Source organism: Sebastes fasciatus, chromosome 18 (assembly GCF_043250625.1).
Source record: "Sebastes fasciatus isolate fSebFas1 chromosome 18, fSebFas1.pri, whole genome shotgun sequence".
Classification (NCBI taxonomy): domain Eukaryota; kingdom Metazoa; phylum Chordata; class Actinopteri; order Perciformes; family Sebastidae; genus Sebastes; species Sebastes fasciatus.
This window is the reverse complement of record NC_133812.1, coordinates 20865696-20881753: the sequence shown is the minus strand read 5'-3', so window position 1 is coordinate 20881753 and position 16058 is coordinate 20865696.

Here is a 16058-nt window from a genome sequence, read left to right as displayed (position 1 = left end):
CGTTTCGCTGACAAAGAACAGGCCAATATATTTTCCTCCATTCATTGAGAGAGATATCACAGCCGCTCAGAAATCTATTGTGTATTGTCCACAGTAAGCTTGCTTGCAGTCAATCTTTACAAGTCAGTAGAAGTCAATACGAAAAGGAGTCAACACACACACACACACACACACACACACACACACACACACACACACACACACACACCTGCTCTTTGTTGCGACACCGCTGACTAAGCAGCTGTGGTCTTTTTTTTTTTTTTACAGATTGTTTATTGGCTTAACTGATGCTGACTTTGCATCTTGCAGCCAATATGAAATAATAATTGTGACACAACACAAGCTTTAACAATAGACCTCTGTGTCCAGATATTGTATTGAAGCTATAAACCCATAGCAATGTACACTGCAACAGCAAAAATGCAAGAAAGAAGGGATTTATTTATATTTTACAGTTCAAATTGCATTAATCATCTTTACCATGGCACAATAGGTTAAATATTGATAATTCAAAGTTTGCAGGGATAATCACTTTATAAGGATAAGTGAATGCCAGGCAGGAGCCTGCCTGGCGTTCACTTACCAAATGTCACTCAAAGAGATACATACCAACCAGGAAGACACTCAAAATGACCACAGAGAAAGAAAGACACACAAAAGGACTACAAAGAGACCAACACAACAACAGAGAGATGCAAAACAGCTGCAAAGAGACTAAAAAAAGAGACTCCTTATGATTATGAAAAGGGGCAAAATGGACATAAACAGACAAATTGACTACAAAGAGACACAAAACAACTACAAAGAGACACAAGGCAACTACTAAGAGACTAAAAATTACTATAAAGAGACACAAAATTACCACAAAACCACAGAGAGACACATCGTGACTACAAAGAGACACAAAGCAACTACAAGGAGACACAAAACAACTACAAAGAGACACAAAACCACAGAGAGATGCGTAACAACTACAAAAAGACACAAGGTAAGTACAAAGAGACACAAAACAACCACAAAGAGACACAAAACCACATAGAGATGCATAACACCTACAAAGAGACACCAAACAACAACAAAAAGAGGCTAAACAACTATAAAGTCGACTGTATGTGTCTTGCTCCTATGGAGAGATGGGAAAGACTTTTGCATGTCTGAACCCAGGGGTCCATTGTCTCATAATCCACCCATGAGTGGCCCTCTTTTGTTATAAAATGGATTATATGGACAGAGTTCCAGCTCTTTCCCTCTGGTAGAAGAATCAGGGTCCCCCAGAGCAAACTGAACCATAAATATTCATTCCTGCCTCCGTCCATTAAGATTGTCAACACTAACAGATAATGTAGGATGCTGGCCATGGGGGTTGTGCTATATGTCGCCATTGTCAGAAGGTATGTGTGTGCAAACTGTTACATGGAAGCTATGTGTTGTATGCTTTTTATCTTCTGTGGAACAGCAGGACCGGAGTCCAGAACAAATTTCAGTCAGTCTTTTTTAATCAGCATCCAATGTGACCTTCAACTCCCCATCCTCAGCCTTTCTATAAGCTCCAAACAGTCTTTACCATATCATTTAAAGCGCCATTTCACACTTGATTTAACATGGAGCAGCCCAGACTATGTGATAATTTCCGTTCATTACTAAAAGATCGATTTGCCATATCAAAATATATTTACATTATCTTTTTAAATTTGAATCTGTATTTGGAATAAATGGATGTTAGGAATTTGCACAGCAGGTCTGAGTTTGATAGGTTGGTTCATTTGTTTTTTGCTTTTAATTCCTTGATTATTTCGCAGCCTTCAAGAAACAGCAATTCTCCCACTTCTGAGGAGAAAAATGTAGTGTCAAAGAAAGGAGTGGATTTCAAACAGTGATACCAGAGATCTACTTTAGTTTGATGCATTATTAAAAACGTTGAACTAATTTTCACAATTCAGTTGATCCTGTACAACAGCTGGCAGCGCAGTAGATACACGCCGCCTGGGGGAAACATCATCTTTTTTTAAAAAATGCTCACGTCTCTCTTCCAGCTAATCTTCATTCATATATACAGAATCCACCTCTGTTGAGCCTTTGATGGTTGTGAAGGGAAAACCTAGAGTTGAGAAAAACCATTTAGGACACAGGACAGCTTCAGATTTGGTGTATAAACATCAGGGATTACACCGTAGGTTGTATTTATTCTTCAACATCTGGGATTTTCAAACAAAAATAACAGACTTGTTGTGCAGTACAGGAGCAGTCCTTCAACAGCTGGATCCTCACTGTCTTTGACATCAGGGATGCGCTCCACCTTCTGAAGATCTGCTCAGCATGTGATCATCAAGAGAGCGGCAATATACAATGCTTTGAAGAATTGACATCTACTGAGGTTTGAGTCTTCTATACATTTTCTCATTAACACATCCATCTGTGGCTGTTGCAAATGTTGGTTTATTCCATGAACAGTAGCCACCATCCTCAACAAGAGGAAGGTGTCTCTGTAGTGATTGCTCTTCTCCACTGTTTTGTCCAATGGTTGACTGACCACATGACTGACCACCGCTTTTATCCAGACTGAAATATGTCAACAATTACTGAACTAATTACCGTGAAATTTGGTGCAGCCATTCATGATCCCAAGAGGTTGAATCATACTGAGTTTGATGATCCGCTGGTTTTTCCTCTAGCGCCACCGTGAGGTTCACATTTGTGGTTCTTGACAACTATTGGCTCAACACATTCTCACTTCCAACTCGTCAAATACCGCCGCTTGGTCAGTGCCCCTTGGTATCAGATACTGACACACTCGGTACCCTTCTAGCGTTAGTTTTGGACATGTCAAGGACGGCTTGTCAATGTACGCTTGTTACATGCATAGTGTCTTTTCAAAATAAACTTCCATTTTCACAGGAAGTTAGGGTTAGGCAATACAACCACTTAGTTAGAATTAGGAAACGATCGTGGTTGACGTTAACTTCACTGACTAACGACTCACGGGACTCATGGGACCTGACAAAATAAGTAAACGTTTACTTTTAGTTTCATATTTCAACATTAGGTCAACATTTGAATTTGTCCAATACTTTGGTTTATGACCAAATACCTGCAAAACTAATGACACTCCCATCAGCCTCAGCTGTACTTTGTGTTTAATGCTAATTAGCATGCTAACATGCTAAACTAAGAGAGTGAACATGGTGAATGTTATACCTGCTAAACATCAGCATTGTCATTGTGAGCATGTTAGCATGCTGATATAAGCATTTAGCACAAAGCAGTATCTGAGGCTGAATGAAGTATACTCAAAACAGCATCTATACTAAATAATGTCATATTTTTTTTTAGTGTGCTGTTTATGGATACTATTCTCCCACAATGCAATGCAGAAAAGAAATGGAGGAGCTGTGCACAGATTTGAAAACACACATTTTGCTTTCTGTTTGTGAAGTTTAACTAGTCAGTCAAGTTGCAGTGTATATGGACGTCTGACATCACACATATTGTATCACTTCCTGTTAAGTGGTTAAATCATTAGATTTTAAGATTTCTTTGTATACTAAATGCTAAAACAGAATACCATGGCAATTAGCACATTGTATATACTTCACAGAATTACTATGTAGCATGGATTTGAGACACAGTCTTGTTTGCTGTTGTGTACACACTGTTGTCGTGATCCACAGAATTCATAAAGACATCTAACAAACAGACAGGACAGTCGTCTGGTGAAGATGTCTCGTGCATCGGGTCTAATCGCCGCTTTAATCCTAACATGACACCCATCACTTGCACCATTGCAGTTAACTCGACGCCGCATGACCAGCCAAGTGTGCAAAGCTTCGCCTCACATCAGTGTAGCTGCTGTCAGTGAATGATGGATGATCTGGTCCTTCAGGCCGAAGGAGCCGGGCTACAACTCTGTGTGTTACTTCAAGTACAATAGTGTTGAGGACGGCTAATGCATGACAACTACACTGCATGTTAGGATCAGGACTAGACCATAGCCACAATGTCCCTGGAAGTTCAATTCAATCATCAGAACGTCGAGGTTTAGTTGGAGATTGTGTGCTACTTTTGAGAGGAGGGAAAATCAGCTGTAACGCCCGTAAAATATTTAATACTAGCTTGAAAATAATACATGAAACATGAGACATCAACTTGAAACTAATAATTGAATTTAACTCGTGTGCATACTCATTACATTTTTGTTCTAACATCGCACACGTAACACAATTCTTGTACGTTTAATGTAAATAATTCAGACATAATGCATAATTGAATGCATGCTTTGTTTTATACGCAGTACAGTGTGAGCCCACTGGCATCGAGCAGCCTTCAGAATGGAACCTGAAATACCAAGGAATACATGAATACATGCAAATACATGAGTACAATAGGTTCCTGTGCCAATGGGAAACTTTTCAGTTCGAATGCACACACATAAACATAATTGCACAATCATGTGTAAGAGTGCACAGACACATGATTTTTGACCATGTGTCTGGGCAAGCCTGCAGCAGAAAAAAAGGGGCCATTTGAATGGCTGAGTAATTCTTGGGAAGTGCAACATGAACAGCATCGGCTGATGCAGCAGAAGTCCTTGAGTGTAAACTGGGGATGAGTGTGCTCGGGAGATGTGGTGGTCTTTCCAGTTTATTTAATATGAGTTCAGTTAGCGACACAGTTAGGACGGCCCACATTTGTCAGATGGCTCTTCAGCTTTTTTATTTCACACTTAGTGATGATTGGATTCAAGTGGACATGTGAAAAAAAAATCAGCAGCACAGATGTAAACTCTACAAACCTTATAATGTCTTTAAGACAGTAACAATGGGTTCTTGATTTCAGACAAGTAGACAGAAGCATCGTCTCATTTTTAGTTGCCGACTTTCAGTTTTGCAGAAATGACAACTTTGGTTGCCAGGTTTGACCAGCTGTAGCTAGTATAACCAGCTAATTAGCATTAGCTCTGTGAGTCGGATGAAAGATCTGCCTCAACCGGTCTTTTTTGGCTGGACCGCAAAGGGCCAGACCTACAAACGCAAAAGTCCGTCACTGAGTGACTGACTGAGTGATGAAGTTACACGATTGGTTGGCTGAGCGTTGGAGTTTCCTCATTATAAAAGCGGGAACAGTCTTTGGTTACGTTTTTACGGGTGTGTGTCAGCGGTTCCACTCACCGGTGGAGTGCTCCTCTATCACAGACTGACCACACACACGGTCCAGCCAAGCCTGACTGCGTAAAGGGATGACTAGAGGTTGCAGTAAAACGTGAACTTTCAGCATGACTCTCCTCTTTAGGTTTTAGTGGGAGTGTTCCTCCCCTTGAACCACCTCCCTGTCATTTACAACCAAGTCTCACAGTCATGATGCGTGGGGCGGTAATGGGAAGTGATGCTGCATCGTTAGTTGTGAGCGTGTGTGTCTGCTAATGGCCTAATAATTGGATGTGACGGCAGAACGTAGGCCGTGATGATGAATTACCGGCAGCAGAGCTGTGCGCACAGCAGGTAGGTGGCAGATGCTGCAGGTGCTGCTGAGTTGGTTGAGTGTGTGGTTTCCTGCTGGTGCCACGCATGTATGCATACACTAACCCACACATCAATGCAAAGACGTTGAAGGCGTGGATAAAGGATTTTGCATATGAGCTTCAACATGACAGCTATATATAGGAAGACTTGCAAATTCAGACATACAAGTGAGATCTTATAGATGGAGAGGAACAAGTGGGGCCTAAGGGGACACACACACACTAGTGAGGCAGTCCCATGGGAAAGCCATTGAAACAGAGCTTATATAGAAGCAGCCCACCATGCCGAGGAGATCTGCTCACGGCTAGCTGTGCAGACCGCTGAGGAAAGCTCGCCTAATCTACTCGCTATGGCAGTCACACTGGTTCAGTCGCTGTTTCAGGGCTGGGAAGGAAAAGGATTCTTGCCATTCTCTTTTGTTCTTTCATTGTCTTTTTCACTTCACTGTCAGCGCTGGTTTTACCCCCCCCCCCCCCCCCCCGTACGTAGAGTTGTCATCCTGCAGAGCGGAGTGCGATAAAACTGATGAGAACGGCACTCCACTTTACACATAAGTGGGAGGATTTATTCCACCTAAATCTCTCAATGACCTCCTAATCAGGGTTTTTACTCCTTTGCATTCGAGGAAAAGACTGAAGCTGAGGAAGCAAAAAATGAATATGCCTTAAAGCTACTCACTTATATGTAAAAGTAAAGTCAATTTATCGATTTAAATCGCTAGAACAGGGCGATAATGCTGCTTCTAATTGAAACACTATTTGGCCAGATTCAATTCTGATGTGATAATTGTTTCCTGTGAAAAATTACTTTACTTTAAAATTAGCTTTGGTGAGAATGAACAAACCAAATCCCTTTGAATGACACTAATCTAAGGTAGAGGTTCCCACACAAGATGAATCTGAGTGGTTGAGAGACGATAAACAGGATAGGAAAGTAGACGAAAACATTTATGTTACACACTATTAAAGGATTCAACGTTAAGTGGGCCAGAAATCTACTTACCAGAATTCAATTTTTACTTGCCCCTAGACAAATTGTTTTATTTATCAGCGGTTATCAAATTACAGCAAAGACCAAACTTATTTATCATGTTTAATCTTTATTTAAGTAAATTAATGTGGAGTTTCGCCTACATCCTCTGACGTCACCCAACTAAACTCCTGTTTCCAGGATAATGGAAATCCTCATTTGTGCTTCAGCTCATAAACTCGATCGGTACGGCACATGTGCAACTCTCAAGAAGGATGAGAAGGAAGTGAGATGGCTCACTCCTTATGTACTTCCACAATCAGCTCCGGAAAAAACAATGAGTTTAATTCTTTTATACCACTTGCCCGATCGGGCTGGATTTACTTGCCCGTCGTGGCAGTCTACTTGCCCCTTGGCAAGCAGGCAATCCTTATTGTTGGTCATTATAAGGTAACGAAAACACAAGTGATTATACACTAAAGAAAACGTATTAATAATATATTCCAATTTCTGCCAATAGATCCCCCTAAATGAGACACACTGTTCCTTTAACAGCATCTAAACATCAAGAGCAGCATCCAAAGGCCGATTGACTGAGAGCACCTTTACTCTTGTTTTCCTGTGAATTTCAATATAAAACTGGAAAAAAAAGTACGGAAAACACACCACAAACGCCACTAACGTAACTTAAAAATAACTCAACAACACTTTAGGACACAAACACACGTCTCTTGGTTAAAAGTCCTGTATTTGTTGGACCCATCCACCTCCCCTCCTGCCCACCAAGTTAATACAGACTACATGGCGTACACATGACACGCCAAAAGCAACAAAGGCGTTGTTATTGCAAATGAAATTACTTACAAATTGTTGTGTCATTCATATGCCATTTGGTGATCGGGCAGCTATGAATAACCTGGTCAAAACTCATTGACATATGCAGTCAGTCATGATGGATCACAAGTAGACGTTGCTTTGTCACACGCCAAAAAAGTTTGGGAACCACTGACAGTGCTTTTTTAGTAGTCTGAACATCACACATAAAGTCTAAGACACTGACTGCTCAGTATAACGTAATGCTGTGTGTAATTACCCAATCTGGCATTTTTTAAATTACACTGATCTGCCTTCTGATCGGTAAAAAGGATGTCTTCATCGTACACCTTTTTTTCTTTACTTTTTGTCTGTTGAAATGAAACTAAATGAACAGCGCAGTCTATTTTAAATTCCCGTTTCATCCGTCTCACCTGCGTGCTGTGTTCAGTTGATTTGAAGACATCATATTTTTTTCGCTAAATTTCGTGAGACTGGGCTTAAATGAAATGTACGTTTGATTCACACCACCGCAGAAATGGATTATCCTCCCTGTTAAGTGAATCCACATCTTAGGTTTTTCGCTGTGAATGTGTTCCACCGCTGCAGATGTGCTTGCTCGCTGTCATGGCCTACGAATGTAAAATGATTCAGAACAAGCCTCAGGACAAGATTTGGGATAGAGTACATTTTACAAATGCCAGGAAAATAGAGAGAAGACATCCCTAAAGCCCGTTGTTTGATTGTCAAGGACCTCTCAACTCCAGCCTGCTCTTCACACAACAGCTGCACTTTTCACACCTCTTCCCTGAAGAGACACCTGTTCAAAACTTTCACTTCCAGCAGCCTGGATGACTTCTGCAACCTATTTGTTTTTTTATATAATATTTCATTCAAACATTTACTTTAGTACTTAGAAAGTTGGGAAGTTGTTGGTCAGATATATCATAGCTGAAGGCTGTTGTGTTACTCGTGTTAGGCCGGTATTAATCTTCCCTAAACCCCTGAACCCACATGTCAAGACCATGTATTAGCGTAGGTAGCAAAACATCTGCTCTCTGCCAGGAAATGTCAATCAGATATGAAGAATCCAGACACAGATATCTGCTAAAAGCTTAACGAGTTCTGTCTGCGATTCGAGGGGAGATTCTTGTTGGAGCTTTCTACGGATCAACCAGGATTAATGGGATCCTCCAACTACAGAGAGTTATATGACTGAGTTTTCATAGATATGAATGTGAGAATGTTGATACAGATATTTGTGGTTTGATGCTGCTGATAGTGAATATTCTTAATATCCTGAAAGCTGCACTAATATTTTTTTAAATATTAAAGGGACTGCATGTAAGTTTTGACACATTTTTTATTGCCAATGAGACCTTCTGGGTTTCCTCTATGTGGCTCTATACTGGAAAGAATTGGAGGCTGAGTGCCGACGGCGTTTCCATGTATCCATCTGTATTAATGTTCAACTTATTGTTTTGGTTTTATGATCTTATCAGCGACGCTTCTAATGAAAAGGCTGTGATAAACCCACCGTATGCTGACCGTCCCAGCCTCATACGGCAGAAAGTCAAAGTTAGCAAACTAGCTGGTGAATATAGTGGAGCATATAAAGAGCCAGACAGGAGAAGTTGGTGGAGGCCAAAACAGAGCTAATAGAAGAGTGAATATTGGAATTACAACTGAATGGTAGTGTTTCTACGTATCTGCTGGATGTGTAAATAAGCAACTGTTTGCTAATAAGTTTATCATATCAAATTAAAAAAGTGATGATATGTCAGTGTTCTGATATCAACTTGTTTCTGCTGCTGTTTGCTAACATGTTCAACCTATGAAGTGGTATTATGTCCATCTTTGGTATACAGCTTGTTGTGCTGCCCCCCAAGTGGCCAAAAAAACAATATTGCATCATAATTTTCATCATTTTATGCAGCATGTAGACCAACATTGGGCATTTAATCTCTCTAGTAGGAGGACATGGGGTATATTTTGCTATGACTATAATTATATTACTAGAAGTAGCAGTAATGGTGTATAAATGAATTAAAATGGTGCTTATATTCAATATTTCCTCCCCAACTAACAATAACCTTTATTTATGCAGAATGTTTTAAAGCAAGAGCAACAAAGAAAAAAACACATAAAGGCAATTAAATGATAATACAAGAGCACCTAAAGCACGCAATAAAAAAGTAGGTTATAAGATAACAAATGTATGTGTTTTTAAAATGATGCCAATAAAACTAATTAAAAGCCAATTTAATGTCTAGTGGTCTAAAACAATCAGCTCAGGTACCTCCATCATGTCAGAGATGCATTAATGTCTGCAACATAAACGTCTATATTATATATTCATCTGAAACTAAAAAACAATGCAAAGTGTTCCATGCTTGGAATATATTCTGACCTCTGTTTATATTATATACATATATAAATAATTGAATACGCATTACTGCACATATTTTATGTTCCTTTCTGATAATTGAGTCGATACTTCATACACACATGGACGGCTCAAAGACCATTTTACTGTGTTTTCTTGTTGGTATTGTCGGATTTTCAGTGTGAGACTGTTTGTGAGGACGTGTTATAAATATTAAGTTTTTTCTGAAGATGCATGTGTTTGGGAAGTAGTGAGCATATGGCTGGATAATTGAGACTTGGATTATACTGCAGGAGTTTGTAAACAGATGTTTTGATAGTATTGCTTTTGTTAAACGCAAAATTCATCAAGAATTCGTTCACCGTGGAGCCATCTGAGTAAAAACAAAGTTTTCTTCAAGGTAACACGGGGTGAGGAATTGATATACAATTGGTCATTTTGTGGGTGAAGCATTCCTTTAACTCTGCTAACCATGATCTTATTCACATAATTCTCCTGTTGGGTCTTCCTGTCCAGAGAAGAAGACAAAAATATAGAAACTGTCTAAAAGGAAGGAAGAAAATCCGACAATACCAAGAAAAAAACACAGTATAATAGTCTTCGATCAGTCCATTTGTGTATGATGTATAAACTCAATTATCAGGAAGGAACAGAAAATATGCACAGTAATGCTCATTAAATTATTTATATATGTATATAATATAGATAGAGGTCAGAATATATTCCCAGCACGTAATACTGCATTGTTTTTTAGTTTTAGATCAATATATAATATAGACGTTTATTGTTATGATGGAGACATTGGCCATTTTTCAAAATCCTATATGGCGTTGAATCATTGATGCATCTCTGATCTGATTGTTTTAGACAACTAGACATTAAAGAAGTTCAAATTAGCTTTTAATGAGTTTTATTATCGTTTTAAAAACATACATTTTTATCTTATAAACAGTTTGTTATTGCTTTTGTATTTATCATTTCATTTGTTTTGCAGTATAATCCAAGTCTCATTTATCCAGTCGTATGCTCACTACTTCCCAAACACATGCATCTTCACTAAAACCTTACTATTTAAAACACTTACGCATAAACAGCTCCAAGGTTTTAGCAAAGATGAATGTGTTTGGGAAGTAGTGAGCATACGACTGGATAAATGAGACTACTGCAAGAGTTGTGAGAGAGTTTGTAAACGGAGGTTTTGATGTAGTTTTGTTGTTGTTGAACGCGGCCCCCATTTACTTCAATTCATCAAGACTTTTCTCCGTTTTTTTTATTCTCCGTTCTCCGTGGAGGCATGCAAGAAAAACAACATTTTCTTCAAGAATTCAAGGTAACCCAGGGTGAGTAATTGATGTACAAATTATAATTTTGTGGGTGAAGTATTCCTTTAACAACACCTATAATTAGTACCCAGAAATCACTAGTGAATTGTGTCATCTCATCTCTTTTCTAATCGTAACTTTCTTGAATAAAAAGAGTATAAACATAAAGATAAAAAAGCAGACCATAGAGTAAACATGCCTCTGCCCAGTGCTCATAAAAGTCTTAATATTGGCCTCTTGTTATTTTGTTCCAGTAATGGTCTCCCTTCTTTCAGCCTCTTGCAGCACAAAATTAACATATTTTTCTTGCTCTTATTAAAGAATTTCAAAATAATTTGATTTCTGTCAGGAACTAGGGGAATGGATTGCAGGAGAGCGGCTACAAGTCTCAACCCAATTAGTGACCTCGTTCACTGAGCACATCTCCTCTTTTCTCCCCCCCCACCCCTCCTCTCTTCATCACACTTTCTATTCAGTACCACCCTTCAGACCCCTCCACCCTCTAAACCCCTTCCTTTCTTCTCCACTGGACTTTCTATTCTCCCACTTCTCTCCTCTCTCCTGTTTCTCTCTTTTCTCTCTCTCTGCTCAAATGAGTCCATTTTTGCCGCGGGGATGAGACCACGGTGGTTAAATCAGATTGGGGTGAGGTTATATTTGGACTGTGGGGAGAGAGAGAGAGAGAGAGAGAGAGGGAGAGAGAGAGAGAGAGAGAGAGAGAGAGAGAGAGAGAGAGGGAGAGAGGGAGAGAGAGAGGCATCAAACAGCTGGGTGATGACTGCATGGCCTATTTTACATCAGCAAATTGGCTGAAAGTGGATTCCCAGGGCACATTGAGCGGATAATATTAGTAATATTAGTTTAATAAAAGTCTCAAACTCATTTGAAGCTGCCTGTCTAATCCCCATTAACACACAGGGATAATAATAGAGAGGCGTGATGATGAGATTGTGGGAAAAACCGGAGATTGATCTGTGACCTTCAGCCAGAATTAGAAACTGAAAATAAACATGAATTCATACTTTTACCCCTCAGATCCAAAACTCGTCACTCCCATCAGTTTGACAATGTTTGCTATGATTTAGACAACAGTCCCAGACTTAAATCAAGACAGAGATTAGAGCAATTAAAGGCCTATTTAAGTCAACAACCAACATGTATGACTGTTTGAGAGGGGATCTTGTTTTCAACAGAATATAGAGAATAAAAAAAGGTTTCATTTTTGATGATGTTATTTCAACATTTCAGTTTTCTTCCCTCCACGTGTCACCTGGAAACCACAACATCACCTCGCCAACTTCCATGATTCATATGTACGCAATGACACGAGGTGCGTTGAGTCATTAAGAAAATAAGTGAGGATGCCAGGAGGGACCATGGTGGACTTGGCAAAACTTAAAGTTTTAAGCTGGATCTGAGAATGAATATTGGATTCACAAAGTAAACAGAAATACAACTTCACATGAATGTTACTGTTGCTACATGTCTGCTGGATGAGTAGACCAGTGGTTCCCAACCTTTTTCCTTCTGGACCCCTTTTTTATTATCATTGAGTCAACCCCTGACTAATTGACATATTATGTATATTTCATATTATATTCAATGCATAACAATAACAGTACAGAACAACTGAGAAATTGTAAAATTAACCCAAATAGTGAACGTAATAGGAAGTTTGTGGAAAACGAGTGATTTGGATTCATTTTGAGTACATTATTTCCTGTAAATATTGCATCAGAGATGAGTTTTACTATTTTTTAATACAAATCTCTGTATTATGTTTTTTTCTGTTTTAATTTTTAACAATCATACACACTTAATAGGCTTCTTTTTCTTTGCCAAATTCAGTGTTTTCTTCTCCCTGACGCTTGGCCATCTTTTCTAATTTTTAAATCACATCTTAAATAATAATCCAAACTTTAAAAATAACAATTTAATTTAGATTTCTTCACAGAAATGAATGAAATGCTGAGATATAGGCCAACTGTATACAAAAAAAAAAATTGTTTTACACCCCTTAAGAACAAGAAGGGCTCGCGACCTGCCGTGAAGCTTTGGCGACTCCCAGTTGGGGTCGGGAACCCCAGGTTGGGAACCAGTGATTCACAACTCACATCAACACTATAACATGATAATATGTCAGAGCTGTGTGTCTGCTGGCATTTTTTTAAGTTCTTCTGCCCCCTGGTGACCAAAAAATGATGAATGCAGCTTTAAAGTGCCTTGTTATTGTTGGATGGTGCTCTACAAATGAAGCTGCTTTGACTTTTAACACACCAACGATGCTAAAATTAGCTATCAGTGACATACTGGACCTTCTATTTATAGTTGTTGTTTGGTATTCTACTGATAACTTCCCTCCATACAGATTACATAACATCCAGATATTGACATTTCAGCACTGCTGTTTTGGGGATTTGATTGATTTTTTCTTTCTTTGATCTACAACACTGGTTAAAACCACGAAGTATTAGAGTAAGTCCTTCACAATCAAAGAGACAGGACGTCTTCTTTCTGCGGCTGCCATCGTGCACCAACAATTCATCAATCACACCGGGAGAACAGAGGCAGACGGATTCCAACAGCAGACCAGAATTCATTGCAACTTAATAAGAATGACATCTTGTTGCTACAGCTTTGAAGGCTTCACGTGTTTATCTGCTTTGAACAACCACATCCAACGTAGCTTATGAATTTAAAATCAACCATATATTATGTATACAAGGAAGTTCTCACTTTCAGAAGAGTTGCATTGGTATGAAGATGACTGATACTTTTGATTTTTATTACCTAGGACTGCAGAAATCAGTAGATTTAGTGGAGTATTTGCCTTCAGGGTTGGCACACTGTCATTATATTTTATCATGACGAAAAATGTCCAATGTTCTACTTTTAATTTGTGTGTAAAGTCTGATGTGGACAGCTTTTTTCTGAGTACGTTAAAAGATGGGTACAAAACAAGTACAACTCTTCATTTTTAAAATAACTCCTAGAGAGCGCTGGATTCAATTAAGGGGAGACACTACGAGCAAAAACATCGTTTTTCATGCACCGGTCAATTTTGAGATTTTGGGCTATTATGCTTCCATAACATGTCTTCTTTCAGGCTAGTGGATAGAAAACATCCAAAATACACATTCAGGTATTTATTTTACTACTTTGTCTATTTGCATCTGTAGATTAGATAAAAGTTAGCATTAGATAACGCCTCATTTGCATATGTTTAAATATGCAATTAATCTCCACTTCAGTATCACTTACATACACCAAACTTTCCAGTTTCATTCATATCTATATTCTGACGGTTCCTACTGAGGTGTTTGTTCATATATCATTCTTAGCCTGATTTATAGAACATTTTATTCCTAAAAACATGTCATAAATTGATATTTTATGGCTGTTGAATTTTCAGATTTATGTAGTGATAAAAAGAGATATAAAAAATTCTCTCTGTAAAAATCGTTGACTCCAAGCTAATGTGATGATAACGCGTTAACGCAAATTTGTTTTAACGACACTAATTTCTTTAGCGCATTAACACAATTTGCGGTATCGATCTTTCTGAGGTTATAGTGAGTTCAGTTTTAAAGCTAGGGTGAAGATACGTCATCATATGAAACTAGCAAACCTACGGTTTCCATTGGTGCCAAACATGTCATACTAGATTGTCGCAAAGGAGGCTAAATAACACTCCAAATTTCCGCTCAATTTTGGCGAGGAAAAACTAGCAGGGCCATTTTCAAAGGGGTCCCTTGACCTCTGACCTCAAGATATGTGAATGAAAATGGGTTCTATGGGTACCCACGAGTCTCCCCTTTACAGACTTAGCCACTTTATGACAATCACATGCAGTTTGGGGCAAGTCATAGTCAAGTCAGCACACTGACACACTGACAGCTGTTGTTGCCTGTTGGGCTGCAGTTTGCCATGTTATGATGTGAGCATATTTTTATGCTAAATGCAGTACCTGTGAGGGTTTCTGGACAATATTTGTTATTGTTTTGTGTTGTTAATTGATTTCCAGTAATAAATATATACATACATTTGCATAAAGAAAGCACATTTGCCAACTCCCATGTTGATAAGAGTGTTAAATACTTGACAGATCTCCCTTCAAGGTACATTTTTAACAGATAAAAAATGTGTGATTAAGTCACAATTAATTACGATTAACTATGGATAATCATGTGATTAATCGTGATTAAATATTTTAATTGATTGACAGCCAAAATAAAACAATAATTTTGAACCTGGCTTTATCCAATGTTCAGATTTCTGTTCAGCAAATGTATGCAAAGTAGCACATATTTAATAAGATAATGCCTCATTTGCATATTTAAACATACATTTTTAGAAAACTTGTAATACAAAAAAATAATTATCTTAATGTAATTAATCAACTGCGGAAGTTTCATGGTGATATCTATTTTTTTTTACCCTATTCCCCTGTAGTGTCGTCCCTTAAGACCTAATATTGTAGTATTGGAGTAAACAAAGGAGATTTGTCCTTTGAGTGAGCCTTAACAGTGGGTTTACCCTCCACTACCTCTCTACAAGTTTTACCAGCTTCGCAACAAAGGATTATTTATTCCTCCACACCTAAAAAAACCTCGACACCACAGGGGAAATGGTGTTTCTTTTGATACGTACATTATCAACAGCCTCTCAGGTAGAAAACAAATCCCAGTGAAAAAGCCAACTTTGATGAAACGACGCAGGAAAACAGAACGCCGCTTGTCAAAACCGTTGCCACGAGAGACTCGTCGTTCAATATTGAGATGCCATACATTTCATCCCAGATTTAATTTTCTGCTTGAATCCCAGAGTGAGAAAGTAATCATACGGATGCGTGTCATCATTTAGACCAGTTGTCATCCCAGAATTACAATTTCAATATGGCAGCACGAGTCTGTCATCCCCAGATTAGACTTTCCATCAGTGCGGTTCTCATCCCGCAGGTGAAGTATAGGTGAAGCACATTATATAACTGACAATCCAAATTGTTTTTCTTTCACTTCAGTGATTTGTACAGCTGTGGCAGCTATTTGTCAC